The 23,135-nt window shown below is 48.4% G+C and overlaps 1 protein-coding gene across 1 annotated transcript in view; it reads left to right on the forward strand.

Moving 5' to 3' along the window:
* Nucleotides 1–130: 130 nt before the first annotated feature.
* Nucleotides 131–23,135, forward strand: part of SYT16 (synaptotagmin 16) — a 166,597-nt gene continuing 143,592 nt past the window's right edge. The window contains exon 1 of the mRNA XM_025203494.1: nucleotides 131–174. The gene's annotated coding sequence lies outside the window, so the exon portion shown is untranslated. The remainder of the gene's footprint in view (nucleotides 175–23,135) is intronic.

Raw genomic sequence — 23,135 nt, forward strand, 5'->3', positions numbered from 1 at the left:
CGCCCGGCGGGAGAAGCCGTCCCCACGCAGCCCCCGCGCGCCACGAGGGTTTCCGTGGGCCGGCGCCCGTGTGTCCCCTCGTGCTCGCTGCCAGGGCCTCAGCCTGGGCCTGAGCGCGGGGCGAAGCGGGGGCACCCCGAAGGCTGGCGTCCAGAGCGGAGCAGTGTGGCAGCGGTAAAACCGGGCGCCAGGTCTCCGTTTGGTCCCGCCGCGCCCGTGCCCGCGTCCCCTCCTGGCTCTCGAGAGCGTGGGCGCAGGAGCGCTGCTCGGGTCGGGGTGAGGCCGTGCAGAGGGTTTGGGTCTGCACAGCGTTCGTTAGGACTACGTGTCTCTTGTAAGCGAGTCCGGCGGTGCTGGGCCGCGAGCGCAGCGCTTACACTAAACGCCGAGCTCAGCACGGGCTTCGGGGCTTATTGCGTCGCGTTTCCTTGAACCAGTGTCTGGCCCCAGTGCCTTCTGCTTTGCACGGAGAGGGGCCATGCCCGGCGTTAGGTATGCCGTGAACGTTTTGTCACTGCAAGGAGATACGTTTGCCCGGTAACTCCTAATTGCTCTGGTGCCCTGTAAAGGGCACGCGTGAGATCGCGAGATGTGCCTTTGCGTATCCCGCCCGTCTCCCCACAGGCACAGGAAGCGGGGCGTTTAAACAAAATAGTCCAAATGTTGCTTGGCAGGTGAGTGCGAGTCTCACGACGTGCACACGCCGACGGGACTGGTTTCTCCGGTCCCAGCTTGAGGCACATCTCCAGGCCCTCTGTCTCGCCAGCAAGCGCTTCCAAGAGGCTGACCGACGAGGGTAACGTCCTCTGCTCCGATCTCACCTCTAGAGGACTAACTTATAAAGAAGCAAGAAGGGCACTAAGTCCCACAGTGTCACGTTTTAGGGAGATGTTATGAGACTATACATTTCAGCCAGCTAATTTTGGGGGTAACCAGCAGAAGGATGAAGGCTGTATGGATCAACCTTCCCGGTGATGCCTAAGCAGTCCAATGCACCTGTTGTTTCGGGGTTCGAGCTGTGCATTTTTCTGCGTTACGAATCTGATGGATTATCCACCTCTATGGCAGTGTATGTCATTTTCTTTTGCTATAATGTCTTGTTCTCACAGGAACCCTAAAGCAGGGGGGGAAAGGAAAGTGATTGAGGGAAATCAAAGACTGTATGGATTATCTCCTCTAAATCTAGAGTCGCTATACAGTATTCAATGTTTTAATTTTCTTCCCAAGTGTACGTTGCCTTCTAGACAAGACACGAGCTGTGTGGTTCCAGAAGGAAAAGGACTTTTGAAAGGTGTTGGTACCTAACCAGGGTATAAGCTTGAAGTATTAAAATGGCCCGGTTCCTTGAGCGGATGTGTGATATCTTTTATTGGACCAACACGGCTACAACCAATTAGTTGGTCTAATAAAAGATTATCACATCCACTCAGAATCTCGCTTGCCTATATCAGGCCAACACAGCTACAACCAAAAACCCAGCAACATGTGAAATATTAAAAAATATTCTTTAAAAGGAGGAATGATAATTTGTGATCTGGAGCAATAGGAAAAACACAGTCCTTGACATTAGTAAAACATAAAATTCCTTCAGTAAGAAAAGGATCAAAGAAACTTTTATCATCTAGAAGATGGCAACTACATAGACAGAGTAGTAGAGACAGAGAGAACAGAAATGTGAGCTCAGTTGGCAAGTATCTAACAGAGATGAGGGTTGCCCATCCAATAGTCCCTGAAAACAGGTAAGACTAAGGTGGTTGTGTGGGATATCCTGAACCACTAAAGAAGCAGTTGATCTCATACAGTTAGTCGGCACTTGGGCCAGCCAGTCTCTTTCCTCCCGGGTTGTAAGACATGGGAAAGGAAATGGCAGAACCCCTAAAAGAAGCCGTGGGATCCAGAAATGCCGTTGGCCACATAGGCAGATTCTTCTGTTTCAAGTTTGTCAGGACTAGGAAGAAGTGTTAAGATTTCATTTCAGGGATTGTAGTTCTCTTGGTGCAATAATTAATCATACATAACTGAAAGTTGTCCTGCAGAGTTTTCACTCTTATCATTGAGAGCTCAAGGAAATGTCATTTAGATTTTAACTAATGTCTGCTGTATGTCTGTTTCTCTGTGCAAATCCAAATTGATTGACCTGGGATAGCATCCAAGCAGACATTTAAGCAATTGCTGGTTTGTTTGTTTTTTTAATCTTTCTCAAACCAGGTACCAGAAATGGCAGGAGAGCTACCTTCAGCCTCTTTGCTTCAGAGAATTAGTTGATGTGTGATATTACAAGTAAATGTAGTCATTGAGTTTGGTTATTCATTTTGTTCTATGATGTATTTTGTCCCTCATATGCTTACAATGGTAGATGCATCTCCACTTGTTCTGTCAAATTATTGGGTGGTTTATGGTGAATTAACAAACTCGATGACATAGAGTAAGTGTTTTGATCTGAAAAATATTGTCCCAGGTAAAAATTGACCTGAGAAAACATAGCATTACAACAAATAAACCAGCCCTCTCTGGACTCGGTGATAACCTTTATGTGGATATTACAGTCCACATCTGTAATAGCTGTAATATGTGGATATTGCAGTCCACATCGGTAATATCTATTCAGTCAGCACAAGTCCTTTGTTGGATCTTGGCTTTGAAATCTAACTGGTGCCTTGAAAACTTTATACTATGGATCCTCATTCACATGCATGCAAAGCGATGGCAGTGCTAGCTGAACGGATCATGTGAGGAGTCCTCCAGACTCGGGGAAGCCCTGGGTGGACCTGAAACATCCAGGGACTATTCCTAGGAGAAAGGGGACATGGCAAGAACATTTCTTTTGCAACAGGAAAGCCAAAGGTGTATACTAGAGCAGCCATGAGACTGCTCTGATTTATACCACTGATGAGCCAGTGGTTCTTATTGACTCAAGAATTGGAAGAGAGGGCCAGAAAAATGGTGACTAGCAATCTATAGCAATTCTGTTTTGAGTGCAGCTTGGATGTTGCCACGGGAGGAGCCAACATCACTTTAATGTGCCTTTAATCTTAGAGGCATATTTCTCATAGTTTTCGGTATGAAGAGTCCTATCAAACGGAAAGTCTTCCAAGAGGGTATAAAGGAAAGAAAGGTCAGAAGGGAAAGTCAGGACTGCTGTGAGCAAAGCTCTCTGCTCCCGCAGCCTGTGTCTGGGGCTTTCTGCGTTGCTGCTGAGTTCCAGACCTTCATGATCTAGAAATCTCCCAGATACGCAGGAGGAGAAGACGCTGTGTTTTATTAAGCTGGGTCCTAATTCTATTTCTGTTTAACTCCCTACTGCTAGATTTGGGTGTCAGGGAACAGTTTTCTCCCAGGTCAGATTGGTAAGGATGGGCTGGGCTTTTTTGCCTTGCTCTTCAGTGTGGGATATAGTCCTTTTCCTTTTCATCTGCACATATTTTACCCTAACCAAGTCTCTGCCACTGCACTGACAAACCATTGGTGGTGCCTCCTCTTCATCACCTGTAGCATGATCTAGTTTTATTTGTGCTTTGTTGGCTGCGGTGCCTGCAAGCAGTTAGAATGGGTTTTCTCACAACCTTTTGGACAAAGGATCACAAAAGAGACTTAACTCAGTGGCTTAGGAAGCACTCTCCCATTCCACGCGCCTATATTTTAACTAGCACCCTGCATTGCACGCTCAGAAGCAAATCTACTTGCCCATTTCATGTCTTGCTACAGTTCACATATGGGTCTCGACTGGTAAAGTATTCAATTGTAGGAGATTTTACTGAATGAAACTACCTAGGCCTGTAAAAATCCTTTTTTTTTTTTCCTTCTCTGAAAACAGCAGCTGCTCTTGAATAGCCTGTTTCATTGTTCCTCTGGCGTTCAGTTGCTTGAATTCTTGCTTTCTAATAATAAACCTGTGCCAGATCTGTTTGTGTTGGACATAAGGGAAATTTTGAAAAATGCTTGCTCGGGTGGAAATATTGATCGGGATCCTGTTATTTCTTAATACTCAGCACGCAGTGAGTTTCCTAAAGAGCTGTTGTTTGTGCTTACAACATATCCCCATGGAATAGCATTCAGAAGAAAATATGGATTCAAAATGCGGTGGTTTTTTTTTTCCTTTTAAGAAAATCAGTTGGAGAATATTGAAAATCCCTATTTCCTCCTTGTTTTGATCAGCATTGAAACGAAGGCTGTTCTCCACAGAAGCCGACCGTGTGAGGGGAATATTTCTATTTTAATATGGCCAAGTCATCCAAATACGAAGCAGGAGGAAGGAGGCTGGTTGCCTGCTGGAACTCGCATTGTTCCCTATGGAAATGTGCGGCTCCGTGGGTAGCTCTGGAAGTGGAGAGGCAGAGAGCAATTCAGCTGTGGAAATGGGGGGCGATTACCAGGCGGCAGGCAACATTTCTTCCATCAGAAGAAAGCTTAAGGGGCTCCCCTGATTGCGATGTATGTGGTAGACCCTGTGGCTACGCTTTCAAGGGTACTTAGGTACCAAGGATGCAGATGATTACACGCATCTTTAGGTACCTACATACCTTTAACAGTGGGGCCTCAGAAATCTTGCAGATATACAGTGATTGGAGCCACTGAAGTGATGCATTTTGGTCTCACTATGCCGTGGACCTTTCAGCAAGCATGTTGTTCAAATTGAGTAGAAATCAAGCAAGAACATGGTACGGGTGAGTGGATATATCTGTGGCTTAATGTCGACCCCATGCTACAAGCCCCCATGTAGCTGAGAAGGCAAGAGAACTACCTGCCTGGGGAACAATTCTGCAGCTTCAGTCCCGTGTTTACTATCCCAGTGACTAATGGCAGTAGTGGTTCCCGAGGGAGGCATCCGCACTGCTCTGTAGCGTTTTATCACAGTTAAGTGTCCTTTTGATCCCAGCATATGTGAAAACAAGCTTGTCGTTTCATCTGGCTTAGTTCTTCTGCAGTATTGCCTGACTGTAGGTTTGCAGCAGTGTAAATAATGGTGATAATTGCTAGGAAAGACTCGCCAGCATCTACATTTTAAAAGCAGCATCGTTTATTCTTATGTCCCTGAAACAGGTTGAAATCCTGCTCGAGGTTAAGTAGTTATTAAGGAGTCCTTGTATTCATTTTCCATTTGTATGATCTATCACTGATTTGCTGGTGTGCTTTGAGAGTGTTTGCTCAATTATTCATTATGAGCTTAACTCTAATGTCTGGGGGATGGGGCATGAGAGGAGGGAGAGAAACTCTGTAAATTGAGCGCGTCGCTGCCTTCTTGAACGGCAACACTGCTTACGCTGTATGTTCTTCAGAAGACAAATTCACTCAGGTATGTGAAACGTCTGCGTTTCTAGCCAATCTGTTCTGGTTGTAAACCATACCAATGGCAGTCTCTAGTTAGATGTCTGAATCTGTCATTTTTCTCATTTGAGCTGTGCAATCCAGAATGGGTTTCCTGGCTGTTGTCCTTGCTCCATGTGATGTATGTCGCCGACCAGCCAAATAGCCCACAATGCTGTTCCAAGAAGGGGCTGATGTCTCATGCTCCAAGGACGCCTGGAGGAAGTGGGGACAGGGGAGAAAAGAGGATGATGGTATTTGCTCCATCTCTCCTCTACCAAACTATTGCAACCCCAGAGTGGATATAGTCCCTGGATTCTGCCTACCTGACTGATATTACAGCATTTTGCACTGGCGGTTCCTGGTAGCTTATTTGTGACATGCAAGGCAAAGAGCAAGCTGGCTGTTTTGTTCATGTTGTTCCTCCTACATAGTGGGCTCACTCCAAAAGGCAATGGGTTGGCAGCTGTAGGGTGGAAGGATACATGCCACAAAATGCGGCCATTCCTTCTTGGAGAGATGCTTTCATTCACCCAGAAAGGGACCCTGGAAACCAGCCTTGTCTGGCAGTCCCATTGGGAGGATGGAGCGATTCAACAGGGTGGCTGCATGGGAAAGGGAGCCTTTTCCTCTCTGTAGCAGCTCTTCCAGTTTTATTTTACTGCCTGCTTTCATGCCCTTATGGGGCTCCTGCAGCCCAAGAGGGTGGAGATATGTTATTGCCCCCCAGGCTTCTCAGTAACTGAAGAATATTGTCCATCTGGTACTAGTCCCTGGTGGAAAAAATTCATGTAGATGGGAGTGTTGAAGCCCACAGGAGAACTCTGTGCCCCCGGCTCCAGCCTGTGAAAGCTGATGTGCTGCCAGGTGTGTGAAATCATTGGCAGGTGAGCACCTCCATGGTAACTGCAGGTCGGAGAAGATGTGTGTGCATTATTATTGCCGGGCACAGAATACAATGCGCTTCCAGCTGGCCTCACTGCAGAAGGCTAAGCTCAGCAATTGCCCTCCGTAGTAGAAGGGGTTATTTTTTATATGTTTAAAATCTTTTTTGGAGGGAGGAGGGGGTGCAAAATAGCAGCTCTGCATTGGAAAGTGTGGGAGAATATTGTTCACAAAGTCAGTTTAGAAAGTTTTCTTTAACGATATTTGATCAGCTCTCTGTCATGTTTGGAATCTGTAGCTGAAATCCCCGCCCTCAGTGTGTAGCTGCTTTGAGACATACCTCACTGGTGAATACAGGGCTTAAATCTGGTGTTGGCAGTTGCAGCTGATCCCTTCAATGGCTTCAAGCCTGGGGAGTTCAAAGCAGCCAGAGATCTGTCCTCAATGGGCATTGACCCTAGTCCTGGGGGACCCTTCCACCCAGCTGGAGGGTCTGTGGAGTGGGGAGAAGAGGAAGCTGAGGGATTGGATGGATTCAGGAAGGTGGGCGGAGGAATCCTTCTGAAATTGCTGCTGGCATAACTGAAGTAGCCTGTTTATTGCTGGGTTCCCAGCCTTGTAAGAATCACTGTGGCACTCAGGCCCAACTAATAATAATATTACTTATTTGTATTCTTGTACCAGAGCACCCAGCACCCCTGTGACCTGTGTACAGGCACTTCTTCTCATGTCCTTGCCTTAAACGAGATGGTTTTCCAGTATTGTGCACAAGCAATTGCTCTTTCCATTGCTGCAGTGAGGTCCTCCTTCATACAGGTCTCACCAAGGAGTCAGCAAACAGGCAAGTGATCCATGGTCTGCACTTCCCTGCACTCGCATGTATTCGTGCCATTAGAGTAGCCCCATTTGATCATGTTTGTTTCTGATCTTCCAGTTTGCATATGCAGGCGGTTCAGGCATCACCATGTTGACCAGTCCATATCAGCCCCTCTGGGAAGGACCTAGGGTTCCAGGCCCATTTCAGGGCAACTGATTGTGAGCAACGTTTCCTTCCATAACCGCAGTCGCACCCTGTCAGCCGTTGTGTCCAATTGTGCAACACTGGTGGCAAAACTCTTTTGTGCTTGAAACCAGTTGGCTAATTCTGTGTGACCAGAGAGTGGATACCTGCGGTTTTCCATCTGCCATGATCTTTCTTTTTGGTTTGCCACCTTTCTTCTGATCTCAGGGGGTGCAATGCCAGCCAGTAAGGCCAGGCTATCCTTTGGTGTTGGCTTTAGACATGCATGAAATCGCAGTATAGGCATGGGACGCACAGAGTCCCTGCCTCAGCTGACCAATTCAAGCATACAGCCGGAGCCAACAGCTGGGTATAGACATACAGAGGGGAGGAGACAAGGAGACTGTGTCATATGCCGTAAGAACATTGTTCTCAGCACACCACTGACCTTACTGTTGTTCGACTGCATCGTGGCAAAGAGAGACCTGAAGGAGGATAACTGTTGGAGTTCAGCTGTGCATGTCATGAATTCAGCTAAAATTCCTTTAAAGTCAAAGGCCAGTAGCTGCTGTACAGTTATTTTAAGTAAATGCTTTAAAATAGTATGAAAAACATCAACTATCTATTAGATGGCAGTGCTGCAGCCTTTCTTACCTGACTAACTACCGTTACAAGCATCTGATCAGGATACTTACAACTGGGTTAGCGAGGGAGAGTCTACGTGTCCCACAGTGGCTGGTATAAGTATAACCAGGTCTCGCTAGCAAAGAACCCTCTCTCTTGCTTTGTTTTATCCTCCCCCCCCTCAATTTCTCATTATGTCCTCTTAGCAGCTCTAGCCTGAAACTTCCATATTTACCTACCTCGTTATTCCCCAAAACATTATTTACCCTTAGCCCATTTTTGGTGGGTTTTTCCTAGATCCCTGGTTCTCAACTTTTTTTTAGACTCAAGGGCCCCCCTTGTTAGACTTAAGGTTTTTTGACTGTGGGGGGGAAAAAAAGCAATTCTTCCATTGCAGAGACCTTGGAAAGACCACAAGAAGTCAGAAGGTTTGGTACTATAGGTTCCTGTTTGACGTCTCTAGGTTTATCTTGTGTAGGTGTTTGCACACCTAAGAGTGCTAATATTGCACGGCAGTTCTCACCACCTTTAAAAGGCTCTCGCAGCACCCCAGGGTGTCATAGAGTCATAGAGAAGTGGGGCTGGAAAGGACCTCTGGAGGTCATCTAGTCTAACTCCTTCCTTAAGCAGGATCATCCCTATCCAAACCATCCCAGACAAACCATAATTTAAACTCTACATAAGACTACCCTCATCCCTGACTCAACATAGACTTAACATCCCCCGCTTGAGAATCACTGTCCTAGATGACCTGGAGCTAAGTGGTGGCACATGAATCTTCTTGTTATTGTTATCTCCTTTTCTCCTATGTTGACATACCTCTAGTGACTCCTTTGCTTTGCTTGAGGCTTGGCATGTTCCACCGTGACAACATTAGCGCTTTGTCCATCTGGGTTTCTCTCTGCTTGAATCACGAATTCCTGGAGATTTGATCCACACCTATATATAAGGATATACTCCAACATACCATCATCTCTTCCGAACTCAATTTCCTTCATGTATTATGACATGGTCCCTACAGGAATGAAGTACCTTTGTAGATATTTATGGGGAAAGGCTCTGTAGTGTGAGGGAGAATGGTGTGGGGAAAAAACACCAAAATGTCTGTCCTGGAAATTTTAACAAGTGGATGACGGAAGCTGGCGTTTATTGGAGTCTGGAACCGACCTCTTGATACTGAATGCAAGATGATAGGCAGGTTGGAGATAAGCCGTGAAGGCCCTTCAGAAGGAGGACAAGTACCTTGTGTTTGACAAGATGGGGAAGGGCATGCAGTGGAAGGATAGAAAAAGAGCAGTGATAGCAGTATGACTTTGGTAGTGTTTTAAATGGCTGCGAAGGGACAAAACTGCATTTATCAAAGCTGGAGAGAAGGATGTTGCAATGAGTGAAATGAGAGCCTGGGTATGAAACTTAGCCATGGGGCTGGATCAGAAATTGTACCTTAGAGATGCCATGAAGAGCTCACCAGGGATAGGAGGACCTAGAGAGAGGTTTGAGTCTAAGAGGATGCCCAGTGGGTGGGTAAGGGTATTCAGAAAGGAAGAAGTTAGGGTGGGGAAAGTTTGTTTGAGCTTGAGCTGGCAGCATAACATTGACCGTGAGAGACGCAGGCCAAGATTTAACTTTAACTTTGGGCACAAGGGGTGCCTATACACATAGATTGAAGCTGCTCCGATGTGCTGTAATTACAGCATGTCGAAGCAGACTTGATTAATCAGTTAACTGAGTCTGCTGGAGCATGGTAATTACTGTGTTCCAGCAGACTCCAGAGTCGCATGTATCAGCATCCCCATGCTGAGAAATGGCAGTGGGGAGCACTTTAACTAAAGCTTGTTCAATGAGATTTTGTTAAAGCATCCCAACCACCATTTTTCAGCGTGCAGCTGCTGACACATGTGACACTCCGGGTGCTTTAATTAAAGCAGCTTTGGAGCTGCTCTTATTAAAGTGCCCCCCTGCCCATGTATAAACACGGGTCTGGCTGTAATCATGGTGGTTACGTACGTGTTTATGGATGATATTATCCAGGGACGAGGCATAGGGAGAAGAGAGGGGGACCATGGGCAGATGGTGGACAGTGCCTGAGCGTGCAGTTTCGGTACTCCCTCACCCACCAGGAAAAGGATCGAGAAGAACTAGCAAAGATACAGAGAAGGGCAACAAAAGTGACCAGATGTAGGGAGGGATGATGCTGAATGGGAACCCTGTGGTAGTGGGGCAAAAGAACAGCCCTTCACAGAGAGCTGGAGGGGTCAGGGTGGCCGCCTGCTAGATGTTGCACGGAGCCCATGACAGAGAAATGCACCGTGCAGGGCAGAGAAACTGCTCCTGCCACTATGTGCTGCCAATCCCCAGTTCTGCGGGCTGGATCAGGCCTACAGGCTACAGGTTGCCAGCCCCTGGAGTAGATGGTCCTTAGACAAAAGCTTTCAAACTAGCATCCTGAGATTCGGCCCTCTTTGATTTCATATATAAAAGAAATATATATATTTCTTTGGCCTCCTTATTGACCTAATGGTTAGGGTGCTGGACTGAGACTTGGAGAACTTGTATTTTATTCTTAGTTCTGCTGCTATGTTGTTGGGTAACTCCAGTGCCTCAGTTTCCCCCTTTGTAAACTAAAGCCACCACTCCCCTGACAAAATGTGCTATGTAAAAGCTAGGTATTATTAAGCACTTGGTGTTTCAGGGCCTGCAAGGCACTGTCCAGAGTGCTTCTAGGGAGTTACTGAAAACTCAGCTTCAGTGTGCATTGATTTTGGTAGGAGCTGAAGCACTTGATCTCTTGCAGGAGGCTACCAGCACTAGAGCCAGGTGGGATTTTTTTGGACTGCTTACTTGCTGAAAAGTGCGATTTCAAGGTCAAATTAAAATTTTGGCAAATAGTTTCAGGTAAGAAAAAAGGTGGGGGGGGAGGGGAGAGTGGAGCTTGTTTTAATATTTCTAAATATTAGAACCTCTCCAGAGCACTCGTGGTACTCTGGAGAGGTGCCGGAGGACTGGCAGAGGGCCAACGTGGTTCCCATCTTCAAAAAGGGGAGGAAGGAGAACCCGGAAAACTATAGGCCAGTCAGTCTTACCTCGATCCTGGGCAAGCTGTTCGAGAAAATTAGTATGGCTCACATCCAGGAGGGGCCAGCAGGGAAATGCATGCTCAGGGGCAACCAGCACGGGTTCATCAGCGGCAGGGCATGTCAGACCAACCTGGTGGCCTTCTACGATCAGGTCACTAAATCATTGGATGCAGGGGAAGGAGTGAATATAGTCTTCCTGGACTTCCGGAAGGCTTTCGACACTGTCTCTCCCCCCGTTCTCATTAGGAAACTGGGGGACTGTGGTGTCGACACCCACACAGTCCAATGGGTCGCCAACTGGCTAGAGAGCCGCACCCAGAGGGGGGTAGTGGATGGGGCCTTCTCGGCCTGGAAGGACGTGGGCAGTGGGGTCCCGCAGGGCTCGGTCCTCGGGCCCGCCCTGTTCAACATCTTCATCAGTGATTTGGATGAGGGGGTGCAAAGCACCCTGTTCAAATTTGCTGATGACACCAAGATGTGGGGGGATGTGGGCACAATAGAAGGGAGCAACAGGCTACAGTCGGACCTTGACAGGCTACAAGGATGGGCGGAGGAGAACAGGATGGGGTTCAACACAGACAAGTGCAAGGTGATGCACCGGGGAGGAGCAACCGGCACCATACCTACAGGCTGAGGAACTCCCCTCTTGTCAGCACGGAGGGGGAAAAGGATCTTGGAGTCATTACTGACTCCAAGATGAACATGGCTCGGCAGTGTGGGGAGGCAGCTAGGAAGGCCAACTGTACCTTGTCGTGCATCCACAGATGCATTTCAAGCAGGACCAAGGAGGTGATCCTCCCCCTCTATGCGGCCCTGGTCAGGCCGCAGCTGGAGTACTGCGTCCAGTTCTGGGGGCCGCACTTTAAGAGGGATGTGGACAGCATCGAGAGGGTCCAGAGGAGGCCCACTTGCATGATCAAGGGACAGCAGGGCAGGTCCTATGAGGAAAGGTTATGGGACCTGAATCTGTTCAGCCTCCAGAAGAGAAGGCTGAGGGGGATCTTGTGGCCTGCTATAAACTAGTCCGGGGGACCAGCAGGCACTGGGGGAGTCCCTGTTCCCCCGAGCGCCGCCAGGAGGGACCCGGAATAACGGTCACAAGCTGGCGGAGGGAAGGTTCAAGTTGGACATCAGGAGGCGCTACTTCACGGTCAGGGCGGCTAGGGGCTGGAACCAGCTTCCAAGTGAGGTGGTGCAGGCTCCCACCCTGGGGGTTTTTAAGAGGAGGTTAGATGACCATCTTGCTGGGGTTGTTTGACCCCCAGTACTCTTTCCTGCCATGGCAGGGGGTCGGACTAGATGATCTGTCCAGGTCCCTTCCGACCCTAGAAACTATGAAACTATGAAACTAAATGAAATGTTTTGATTTTTTGTTTTTAAATTTAGAAGCAGTATTTGTGGACCAGATTTATTCTGATTCAGTTATAAAAAAACCAAACAAACAGTTAAAAGACAGCTGGAGCTGGAAGGTCTTGTTCAACTTGAAACCATTTTATAAATGCTTCTTTTGGTTGGTTAAACTGAAAAACCCAAACAGAAATACCCCCGTACTCCCAAGCCTCCCCGGTACTCACAGAGCTCCATTCAGCACCTCGTCGCATCTGGCTGTGAGTGAAGGAGTACTCTGGAAATTGTTTCTCAAAAGGATTTATCGCTGCTTTGTGTGACACTTGATGTCTTTGTACAACCTTTGGCCACTATCGAATCTCTGTTTGAGCCAAGATGTTCTGCAGAGAGAGGGCATCTGAGCATTGCCAGTTGCTGCTGCTGTTAATTTGCTCATAACATCAAATGAAGAAATTGCTCCAAAGAAGCTGATCTTTAGGAAACCAGGATAGCAGCCTCATCTGTCACGAACAGCTTTTAATATTTTGGATCCCCCCCTCCTCCCCAAAGTTGCCTTGAGAGATGGGGTTGGGAAAGGTTTGCTAAAGGGAAGTCCCAGGAATGGATAACCAACAAAAAAACCATTGTGCCTGGTCCTGTGGACCTGATATATATAAATGTACAAGGTAGGGCGGCAACTTGCTATTGTATTGCAGAGGTCTCCAGGCTCCTTCCCTGGCATTGGGTCCTCCCAGAGGGGAAGGGTCACACAGTGCTGCAGCACATGGGCACTTGCCTACCTGGTTGTAGGAGCAGGTTGCAGCAGTCGGCGCCTGCAGGGATTTTGCAGCAGGCAAATCTCCCCCTGGGCACAAGGGAACCTGGGAATCTCCACCTGGGCACAAGGTGGGAATTCAATACTCCCAGTGTGCAAGTCCTCTGGGGCCTGCAGCTTTGCAGTGCTACAATAAGGGCCTGTGTTTGCCTACTGTGACCTTATGTTGCTAGTGGGATATTTAGGAATTGGACATGTGTAAGATCCCGCTATGTGTTGTGTGTGTGAGTCAGTGAAGAGGGGAGTGCGTGAACCTGTGTACTTGCAGGCACGTGTATGTGTGCGTGGCTATAACTGTACCACTCTGTCATCTGCTGCTCCCTGCATCGTAAAGGGAGCTGGGCAGCAATATTCTTGCCCAGCAAAATCTTCTCAAGTGTCACAACATCTTCCATCCTCCATAAGAGGAAATGGAAGATGGTTATGTCCCCCTCTCCTGTGAAATTGTTCATAAAAATATAGGCGGTAAGAGCCGTGAGCACCCAAACCTCAGGGATATTGATGGTTTGAAAAATCACAGATTTGGGGGTTGTTTGCCTCCTTGTTGTGGATCTTCATGTGTGTGCTTGTGGTTCGCTTTTTCCAGCTTATCTCTGCCAAAATGAGGGTTGCCAGCTTACTTAAAATGAAAGCTGGGATTCTCTCACATCACATGACTCCAGGAGCTGAGTCTTTAAGGAAAATGCTATCTCTCGTAAGACTTGTGCTCGAAGAGAGCAGGCAGTACTAGAGCAATAAGTTTTCTTGCTGGTCACAATGCCTGGTAAAGATGTGAAGTCCTCCAGCAGACAAATGATGGGTTTTCTTGATGGTGGCTAGAGAGAGCTGTGTGGATTCTACTGTTCAGACCCAAGGGCTGACTTCTAAACCCGGTCTTCCTGGTCCCCTCCAGCCTTCGTTCCTCTCCACGCTCACAGTGCTTTCTTTTCTTGCTCTTCCCCCGCTGCCTGACGGACGCTGCAAGAGCTACTCTGGCTGCCTTGGCTTCTCTTTAGCTCTTCATGGATGAGGAGAGCTGTGTTGCATTGCCCCGCATGGGAATGGGAAGCAGCATTTGGCCTGTGCTCTATTTCTTGGCAGCCTTTGTCTGCCTGGAGCAGCCAAGAGGTGTGTGAGAGTTTCCCCTGCTGACACCAGTAGATAAATCCACAACTGGGTGGGTCTGGAGTGGGAAGGTGGGAGGATTATAGAGTAATCGGGGACTTCCAGTGCTGCGGTGCTTGGGGAGGGAGATTCCCAGCTCCTCTGAGAAGACCAGCAGGAGTGCTCAGGATGCTCACGTGGGACATCTCTCTCCACTTGGAACCACACAAGACACTGAGTGGCTACTGCATGGTCACAACCTCCCGTCCTTGGGTGACTTGGTGACCCAGATCTGTAAGGCCACGGGCAATATCTAGAAAAGGATCTAAGTGCCTCAACGGTAGGGCTAAGTTTTTGATGCCTGGCCCCATATCAGAATCCACAACCCTGAGCTAGGCCGGTGACAAAGCCTGTCCGAATGGTGTTCCCTACGGTCCGCGTGGGAGTTGTCCATGGTACTCAGTAGGGAAGGTGGGGGAGTCTTCCAGGCACTTACATGCCTTATGCTGAGCTGCATAGAGGATCTTCCCTCTGCTCAAGATCTTCTCCATTGACCAGGGAATATAACGTGTACAGTCCAGCACCGGGGCAGGCGCAGGAGCCTGGAGTCCTGCCTTAGGCAAATACCTTCACCACTAGGTTACAGAGCCTCTCCTGCGAGCTCCCTCTCTGGCCCAGCGAACGTTCAAGCCCACTGTGCAAAGTGGTTCAGCATCAAGAAGGGAAGGGTGGAGAGGGACCCTCCCCAGAGCAGCTGATAGCCTAGTGGTTATGGAAGTGGGCAGGGAAGATTTGAACCTCCTCGGGCAGCCATGCTGTGTGCAGTGCCTGATCTACTACTCGGTGCTCTCTGAGCAGGCTGAGGTAGGGGCTGTCTGGTTTCTGGATGCAGTTGTTGCCAATGTCCCCTGTTAAGACCAGAGGCACTTCTGGGGTTGTCCAGCAGCAGAACTGGGGGAGTTGTAATGTAAAAACTTGGATACTTGCAGAATTCAGGTGCTGGCTGCACGGGGACTTTCTGGATTTTTGCACTGGCAATGGGCGTTGGGCAAGACTTAGGTGCCAAAGTCCTTCAGTCTCGCTTGCCCCTTTCTCAGTCATTGCCCTTTTCTTCAGCCTCTGATTTCTAAGGCATAAAGACTTGCTTGCCTGACACCCTCTTACACGCCCTCACCTTCCTAATAAGCAAATGTATCTGAGTCTGGCTGCAGCACAGGCATCCTCTGACTTGCTCTATATGACCGTGGGCTCTGTGCCACACAGCTGGGCTATGAGTGCAAGTCTTAAATTCAGTGCACTCTGATCCACTTTGCACTCCGATAACCACAAGGTAGCAGCTGTCTCTCCAGTCCTTCTTTTTTTTCCTCAAGCCACTCCATTTGTTTTAGAATTGCCTTGGCTCATCATAAAGGTAAAAATAGCTTCTCTATTTAAAGAGGACAGATGGGTTTTCTTAATAGTTTTCCCAGAACACTGAATGAATGTAGTTGAGTCAGAAACTGCCAGTAAAAAAGCACATGTTTTCATTAGAGAAATGCTTGATTAGGTTAATTAAGTATAATTCAATTTGATGCACATTTGGCCACCTTTCGAGTCTTTCCAATTGTGCCTTGAATAAGTAACAGCACTTTGGTATCCACAGTAGTCTTTCTGTAGCAGATATCTAGGCATTGCCTATAGGGTAATTATGCAAAAAATAATGTTACTGTGTTAACTAAAGGAACAAGAACTCTTTAAGGGTGACTAAGGTATAGAGGGTACAAGTTCAGGTGACTTACTAAGGCCACGATCTTCAGTCCTCTGTCTCCAGAATGGAGTTTTTGGCCATGAAGTCTCCTTTAAGAGCCATGTGGCCTCCCTTTAATCATTTCTCACTGGTTGCGTCCCCCTCTCCTTTGTGTGAGGACACGCACTCCCAAAGCTCTGTTGTCTCGGTGTTCCTGTTGCCTCACTACAGTTGGTTTGGGCAGTATTCATGACATTGTCTTTGGGTCCCGGTCACGTGGCTGCCTGATGCTGCCCATGAACTTCAAAGCACTTGCAAGGGTCCTGAAAATCGGGACAGCTCTGCCATTCCCCTTTGGCTCTTATCATATCCCTTTTGCCACTCAGCTGTTTGCATTGGCCTATCCATCAGCTTCTTGCATGGGTATCTCTGGCCCTTCAGCTTCTTGCATGGGTATCTCTGGCCCTTAGAAGCCAGGGAGTTCCAAATATGAGAGACACCAAATATGAGGAAGAGATACTTCTTTCTCAGCTTCTTGCATGGGTGTCTCTGGCCTCCAGAAGCCAGGGAGTTCCAAATATGAGAGACACCAAATATGAGGAAGAGATACTTCTTTCTTCAGTTCTCGACCCATTCTTGCTGCTTTGCCTGAATAACTGGCCAGGCTGATAACGGGCCTGATAACGGGACAAGCTGGAAGGATGTTCAGCATAGTCAGTGCATAGATAAAAAAATAAATATGAATAGGTATGCCTATGACATAACTAGTCTGTAGTTGATGTTAATTGTCTCCTGCGCCATTTGCATGTTGTCTGTCCTGGGTCAGTGAAGAGAAAGAGACAATCTATAAAACATATTCCTATTCCTGTCATAGAAAATAGGGCTTTAAGGGACTTCAAGAGCTTGTCTCTGTTTAAATCATCCTAGACCAGGGGTTTTCAACCTTTTTTAACAAGTGTCCCTCTTCTGTCTCAGTTTCAGCTCACGTACCCCTTTATATTTTTTTCTTGTTTTTAATGTTCCCAATTATGTGATATAAGGCAGGCTACACTAATTAACATTAAATGCATTATTAATATATGCATTAAATATATATCATAGTTATGCCACAACAGTTTGGGCCTGGTATGCTGCTGGATTAGTAGATAATAGGAAATTGGTGGAGGTGGCTGTGGCATAGGTGGAGGGAGAAAAAGTTATTTGGGGGTTAGTGCATGCACACATTTATGCATCCCCTCCCCCTCCCCCCCAGCATGTAAGTCTGTGGGGGAAGGAGCTGTGGGGGGCAGATTGAGGCCCCCATGGTGAGGGAGGGAGCAGGGCACAAGTAGGGGCACGGCTGGGGTGAATGGGGCCCCAGCTGGGCTGGGTGGTGGGATGATCAGAGCTCAGGAGGCTTGTCCAGGGGTGTGGGGGGCTCCTGCCATTGTGTACACACCAGTGGAGGCCCAGGGGGCACATGCCCCCCAATATATATGTGGGGCAGAGGCGGCTGCTGCTGAGGGCGATGTTTTCTGCCCAGTTGCAGCTGCCTCTGGACCCGTGTGCTACTAGGTGCATCCTGCCACTGGGCAAGCAGGGGCGCAGCACAGCCCACCGGCCATGAACAACACATCCCCCCCAGAGGCTGGGGGGCATGGCAACCGCCCACAGGCAGTGTTGGTGGCAGGGGCATGGCAGCAGTGAGTGGGGAGCTCCCGCAGGCAGCCATGGCAGTGTCAGCGGTGAGGGGGGGGTGGTAAGCCCCAACCAGTGGTGGTGACCACCTGCAGATGCCAGTAGCGGCGATCAGCAACTACCTGCAGATGCCGCCGGTGGAGTTGTCATTGAGGAGGGTGGGGTGGCGAGTGGCAACCACCCACAGGCGCCGCCGGCAGCATCAGTGGTGCTCCTTTCAGGGGGTACTCCGCCAATCTCAGGGGGTGCACATGCACCCCCTATGCATCGCCAATGCCAGCGGCAGCAGGCACTTGGCATTGTGCTGCTCCTGGGGCAGCTGCAGCTGGGCTAAATGTGCAGCCAGCAGCAGCAACCACCTCTGCCCTATGCACAGATTGGGGGGGCACATGCCCCCTGGGCCTCCTCTGGGATGCACATCACGGCAGGAGCCCCCTTGTGCCCCTGGATGAGCTGTCCAGGCTCCGATTGTCCCACCACCTGGCCCAGCCAGGGCCCCATTCACCCCTGCCTGTGTCCCGCTTCCTCCCTCACTGTGGGGGCCAGGCCTCGATCTGCTCCCACCACCCCTGTACCTCCCCCCTCCTTCCCTTTCATAGAACCTATGGGTACTTCCTGCAGTGCTGGGCAGCCAATGGTCTGCATGCCAGGCTGTGATCCTGGCTGTGTGCACGCCCCTCCCCCACTCCTGCTGCAGCTGCCTGGAGCTTGTGGCTGGGCTGCCTTGCAGCCCTACCTGCCGCCCCACATTTAGGGTTTGTTCTGCATACGCCCATGACCTTTTTAAGTGCACCTAGGGGTATGCGTACCCCCGGTTGACAACCACTGACCTAAACCATTGGCACAGAAGTTCCTGCACCTCCAGGGACAGGTGTGTGGTGTAGGGTTTGATCCCTGCAGGTTGGCTTTGGAAGCCACAGAAATTAATGCTGCCACCACTTCCAAATTTCTGGAGCCGTGGGGAGCTCTGCAGGCCATGTGACATGGCCCCATGGGTCGGATTCAGCCCACAGGCTGGCGGTTGAGCACCGCTGCTTTAGATAGTGGTTTAATTTGTAATTAAATTCCCACTGAGGGTGATTGCACGACCTCTCTAGGCAATCTGTTCCAGGATGTAACCTGTCTCCTAGTTAATGTTCTTTCTGTATCTAACCTAAATCACCATTGTTGCAATTTAAGTCCACTGTTTCTTGTCCTGTCCCTTCTGGAGTCAAAGAACAGTCGCTGCCATCCTTATTAACAACCCTACTTTGTATTTGAAGACTTGTGAAATCCCTCCCCAGTCTTTTCCTCTCCTGACCAAGTAATCCCAGTTCTTCCAAACTTCCCTCCTATTTCACGTTTACTAAATTTTTGGTTGTTTCTGTTGCTCTCCTCTGGACTCTTCCCACTTTGTCCATGTCTTCTGTGAAGTGTGGTGGCCTCCATTGAACACAGCACTCCAGGTGAGGCCTCGCCAGTGCTGGGTAGAACTGAAGAATCGCTTTCCATGACTTGCATGCAACACTCCTATTAATACCTCCAAGGATGCTAGCTTTTTTCTTTCTTGGAAAAGCATTACACTATTGACTCATTCAGCTTGTGGTCCACTTGAAGCCCTGCATCCCTTTTTGCCATACTACAGGTTAGCCAGTCCCTACCTGTACCTGTTGGCATTTAATTGTTCCTTCCTAAATTCTAGGCTTTGCACATGTCCATATAGAATTTCATTCCACTTATTTCAGACAATTTTCCAACTCATTGAGGTCATTTTGAGTCCCAATCCCGTCCTGGGTCCATTGATCTGACAGCATCTAGTTTAGTTATCTCTAACTTATCCATTCCCTGCTCTCAGCTGAGTGCCAGTCCTCCATGCATGCCATTGCCACTAACCGTGATTGTCATTTGATAAATAACCTTTTTTTGTGAAGATTGAAGTTTAAAAAGTCATGAAGTACCTCAGCCATCTCTGCAACACCCATTATTAGCTTTTCTTATCCATTCAGTAAGGGGCCTACGCGTTTCTTGGTTTTCCTCTTACTTCTGATGTACTTCTAAAATGCCAGTTACAGCTAGCAGGAAACATAAACTGCACCTCAGTATATGCCTTGGCTTTTCTGATTTTATCCATACAAAGAGGCTGTGGTTTAGCCAAGTCAATCTCTTGCTACACTTCCTATCCTTCCTTTGCATCAGGGTGGTGTACTGTTCATATTGACCCAAGACATTTGTTGGAAATTGTGTTCTGTTTTCTCTTCCTTCTTCTTCCACAGATTCACAGAAAGTTTAGGGCTGGAAAGGACCTCGTGAGATCATCGGGTTCAGCCCTCCCTGCTCTGAGCAGGGAAGACAGCTGGGGTCAAATAACCCCAGCCAGGTGTGCGTCCAGTCTCCTTTGGAAGATCTCCAGGGTAGGTGCCTGCACCCCCCATTGGGAGTCTATTCCAGAGTCTGGTCACATGATCTGTGAAGAAGTTTTTCCTTATACAGTCTGAAACCTTCTTCTAGGAGTTTATGGCCATTGCTCCTGGTTTTCCCCTGGGACATGTTTGTGAATAGTTTTGCCATTTTAAATTTTGAGCTAAATGGGCAGAGACGGACTTTTACCATCAATGCATTGACAACTCCTTTGCTCTTTTTGCTTTTACCTGTGGTGCATTTTAGGGCTGAGGTTGAAGTATGCGAGAGGGGTGGGAGCAAACAATCTTGTGGCTGCCTGTGACCATCAGGGACTGGACCTGATGGCCCAGGAGGTACTTTCCAGTCCTGATCTCAGCAAGGACCTTCAGAAATTACCCAAATACAAAAAAAATATGGTAGCTATCTAAGGAATAGAGTGTTTCTTAGCCCTTTCTTCCTGGTGTAAATGCTGGCGAGGTCTCTGCCAGTTGGGCCCTCTGGTTGCGAGTGGCTTGTGTTGGTTTAAAGTCCTTTGTTTAAGACCAAAAGACTCAGAGAAGGGTGTTGGATTGACAGAGCATGGGTAATGCCTGCTTTTCCCTCTGCCATGTTGTAGGGCAGGGGTGGGCAAAATGTGGTCGGTAGGCCATTCTATCCGGCCCGCAAGGCCCCTAAAAAATGTAGTAAATTATTATGCATCTGCCCCTGGCTGCCTGTCATGCAGCCCTTGATGGCTTGCCAAAACTCAGTAAGCGGCCCTCTGCCTGAAATAATTGCCCCGCCCATGGTGTAGGGCATCCTTGTTATCTGGGGTATTGTGCCTTGTAGTTTTGGTTGGCAACAGATTGAAGCAGCATTTCTGGGGATTCCTTAGTTGACGACCATGTTAATGGACTGAACTCAATGACCAAGGAGATCCCTCCCAACCCCGTGTTCCTCTGAAACCCATTTAATAAACGCTGGCGGGAGCCTTCTTCATCTCACCCTCGGTGGGGGTGTCATCTGCTTGTTGGCATCCTGAGCGTTTGGACACAGCGGATGGTAACGTGATGATTTCCCGGCTGGGAGGGAGCCAGTTCAATTCTCCATTCCTGCAGAAACTGCGTCCATGAGGCAGCGTGTGAGGCTGCCTGCTTTACAGAAGTTACCTCAAATATCCTTCTCCCTTCATTTCCACTTCGTGGCAGGCCCTGTTTTGTACGTGGGAGGACAGGGAGGAAGCAGCAAAAGTAAAATCTTGACAGATCCCTTTTATTAAAACCTCTCCTCCACCGATTTGTAAAAACTACCTTCCTGCTCCCCTGCAAGTGGAATGACGCCTAATTTACGCAGAGACAGTCTGAGGCAGAGTTTAAATTTGAACGCTGGTCTTGACTGCGAGCGCCTGTAACTTCCCGAGAGCTAGCAAATATAGCAACCTCTGTGCCTTGAAGAGCTAAAATGGACAAATGAGTCTCCAGAGGGCAGTGCAGCATCTTGAAAGTGTGCGTAGCTCCGTTTGGCTTTGCAGCCATCTAATTTTTTGTAAGGTTGGCTGAAAAGTGCAAATGTATGTTTTTTTCTCAATGGATTTTTCTTTTTTTTTAAATGCAGACATTTGTCATGGGGGGGGAAGAAGGGCCTAGAACCAAAATGTTTCCATAAATGCCCTGACAAAGGCTTTTGCTCCTTTGTTAAACACCTGTGAGTTTGTAGGCAAATTTAAAATGAGTTAAGTGATAGCATGAAAAGCACGTATGGGGTATTTATGTTTATTCATGCAAAAAGGAAAAAATAGAGCACTCACAATCGTCATGTGTAATACAAGCGAGGTACTAAAGCAATGTCTACAGACAGCCTTTGTTTTTCAAGTTGTCTTCTTCCTCCTATAGCACAGTCTAATGCAGGGTGGCCAGCCTGTGGGTTGGATGCTACAAGTGGCACAGGCAGCCTGTGCAAGTGGCATGAAGCAGACTGGGGAGGGGGCAAGCGGCACAGTGGCAGGTAGGGAAGGAAGCAGAAAGCAGAACAGCAAATTGGGCAGGGAGCACAGGGAAGAAAGCAGAGCAGCAGGCCAGGCAGGGAGCCCAGGTGAGGAAGCAGAGACCAGGGTAACAAATTGGCAGGGGAAGGGGTTGGAGTGGCACTTGGGGAGGATGGGGGGGGCGCTAATTTGTGGTACGCCTGCCAAAAAGGTTGTACCCACTGATCTAATGCATTGCACCCTGGCATGTGGGTGTGTTGTGCTCTCCTCTTGCCTGGAAGTAATAGGTGTGATGTTGGTGGATCAGAGCCCAGAGTGCCATTTCACTTTGCTGGAAGGTTTTTTGCTGGGGGAGGAATGTTAGTTTGCAGTGTATTAGCATTCCTACTACGGCTGGAAGATTAATGGTATGGACATACGTGTGGATATGTGCAGTGTCATGGGCTTATCTTGTGAAAGATAAGGTGTCCACTGAGTATATCCACTCCTAAGGATGTTTAGTGCTAAATGCAAATTTGCTGGGCCTGCAGCTGAAGGTGTCAAAGCCCAGTCCACTTTCCAGAGAAAGGCTCGTGTGTGAAGGATGATGTGATGCAGCAAGCTTGCCTCTTTTCACCATGAGTAGGTCCTCTGGGAACCTGACTCTTCTTACCACCTTGGATCTGTAGATCTTATGGTTGCTATAACTGTCTTTCTTCTGCATGCTATGGGATGAGGGGTATGCATTGGGTGGGAATCAGACAGTTACCCCTCTTAGCAGCAGCAAATGGGTTATTTTCTGGGGTGCAGGTAGGATCTGTCTTGTTCCCCCTCGTTGGTCTGAAGGGGGTGGTGGCCCAACCAAACCTGCTGTTTCTGCGCTATTAGCCATGGTTACTGTGTTAACTCATGCACAGACCTTTTCAGAGGGCTCCTGACTGCCTCTTAGCCTTTCTCATTCACATAGATATGCACGCACGGCAGTCTGGGAGGCAGAGGGTCTTGGCTTCGCACCCCTTTTCGCTACATTTGATGGGATGTGGTGACAGCACCCATGCTCAATGAGGTTAGAGTCCAGCCTGCAGAAGAAATCCTGCCATTGTTGTTCCCAAGTGAGCACGTGGTGGATTTCCATTCATCTGCACAATCCTGGTGCCTCTCCCAGGTGCAAATTTTCCTGAATCCTAGCTAGGATTTCAGGGAGAAATGTGTGCATGTGTAAATGAAATCATAAGGAACCGACTATCTTTTGCTACCTCCCTTTTTCCATTAGCTGT

This window comes from Alligator sinensis, unplaced genomic scaffold (assembly GCF_000455745.1).
Source record: "Alligator sinensis unplaced genomic scaffold, ASM45574v1 scaffold50_1, whole genome shotgun sequence".
Classification (NCBI taxonomy): domain Eukaryota; kingdom Metazoa; phylum Chordata; order Crocodylia; family Alligatoridae; genus Alligator; species Alligator sinensis.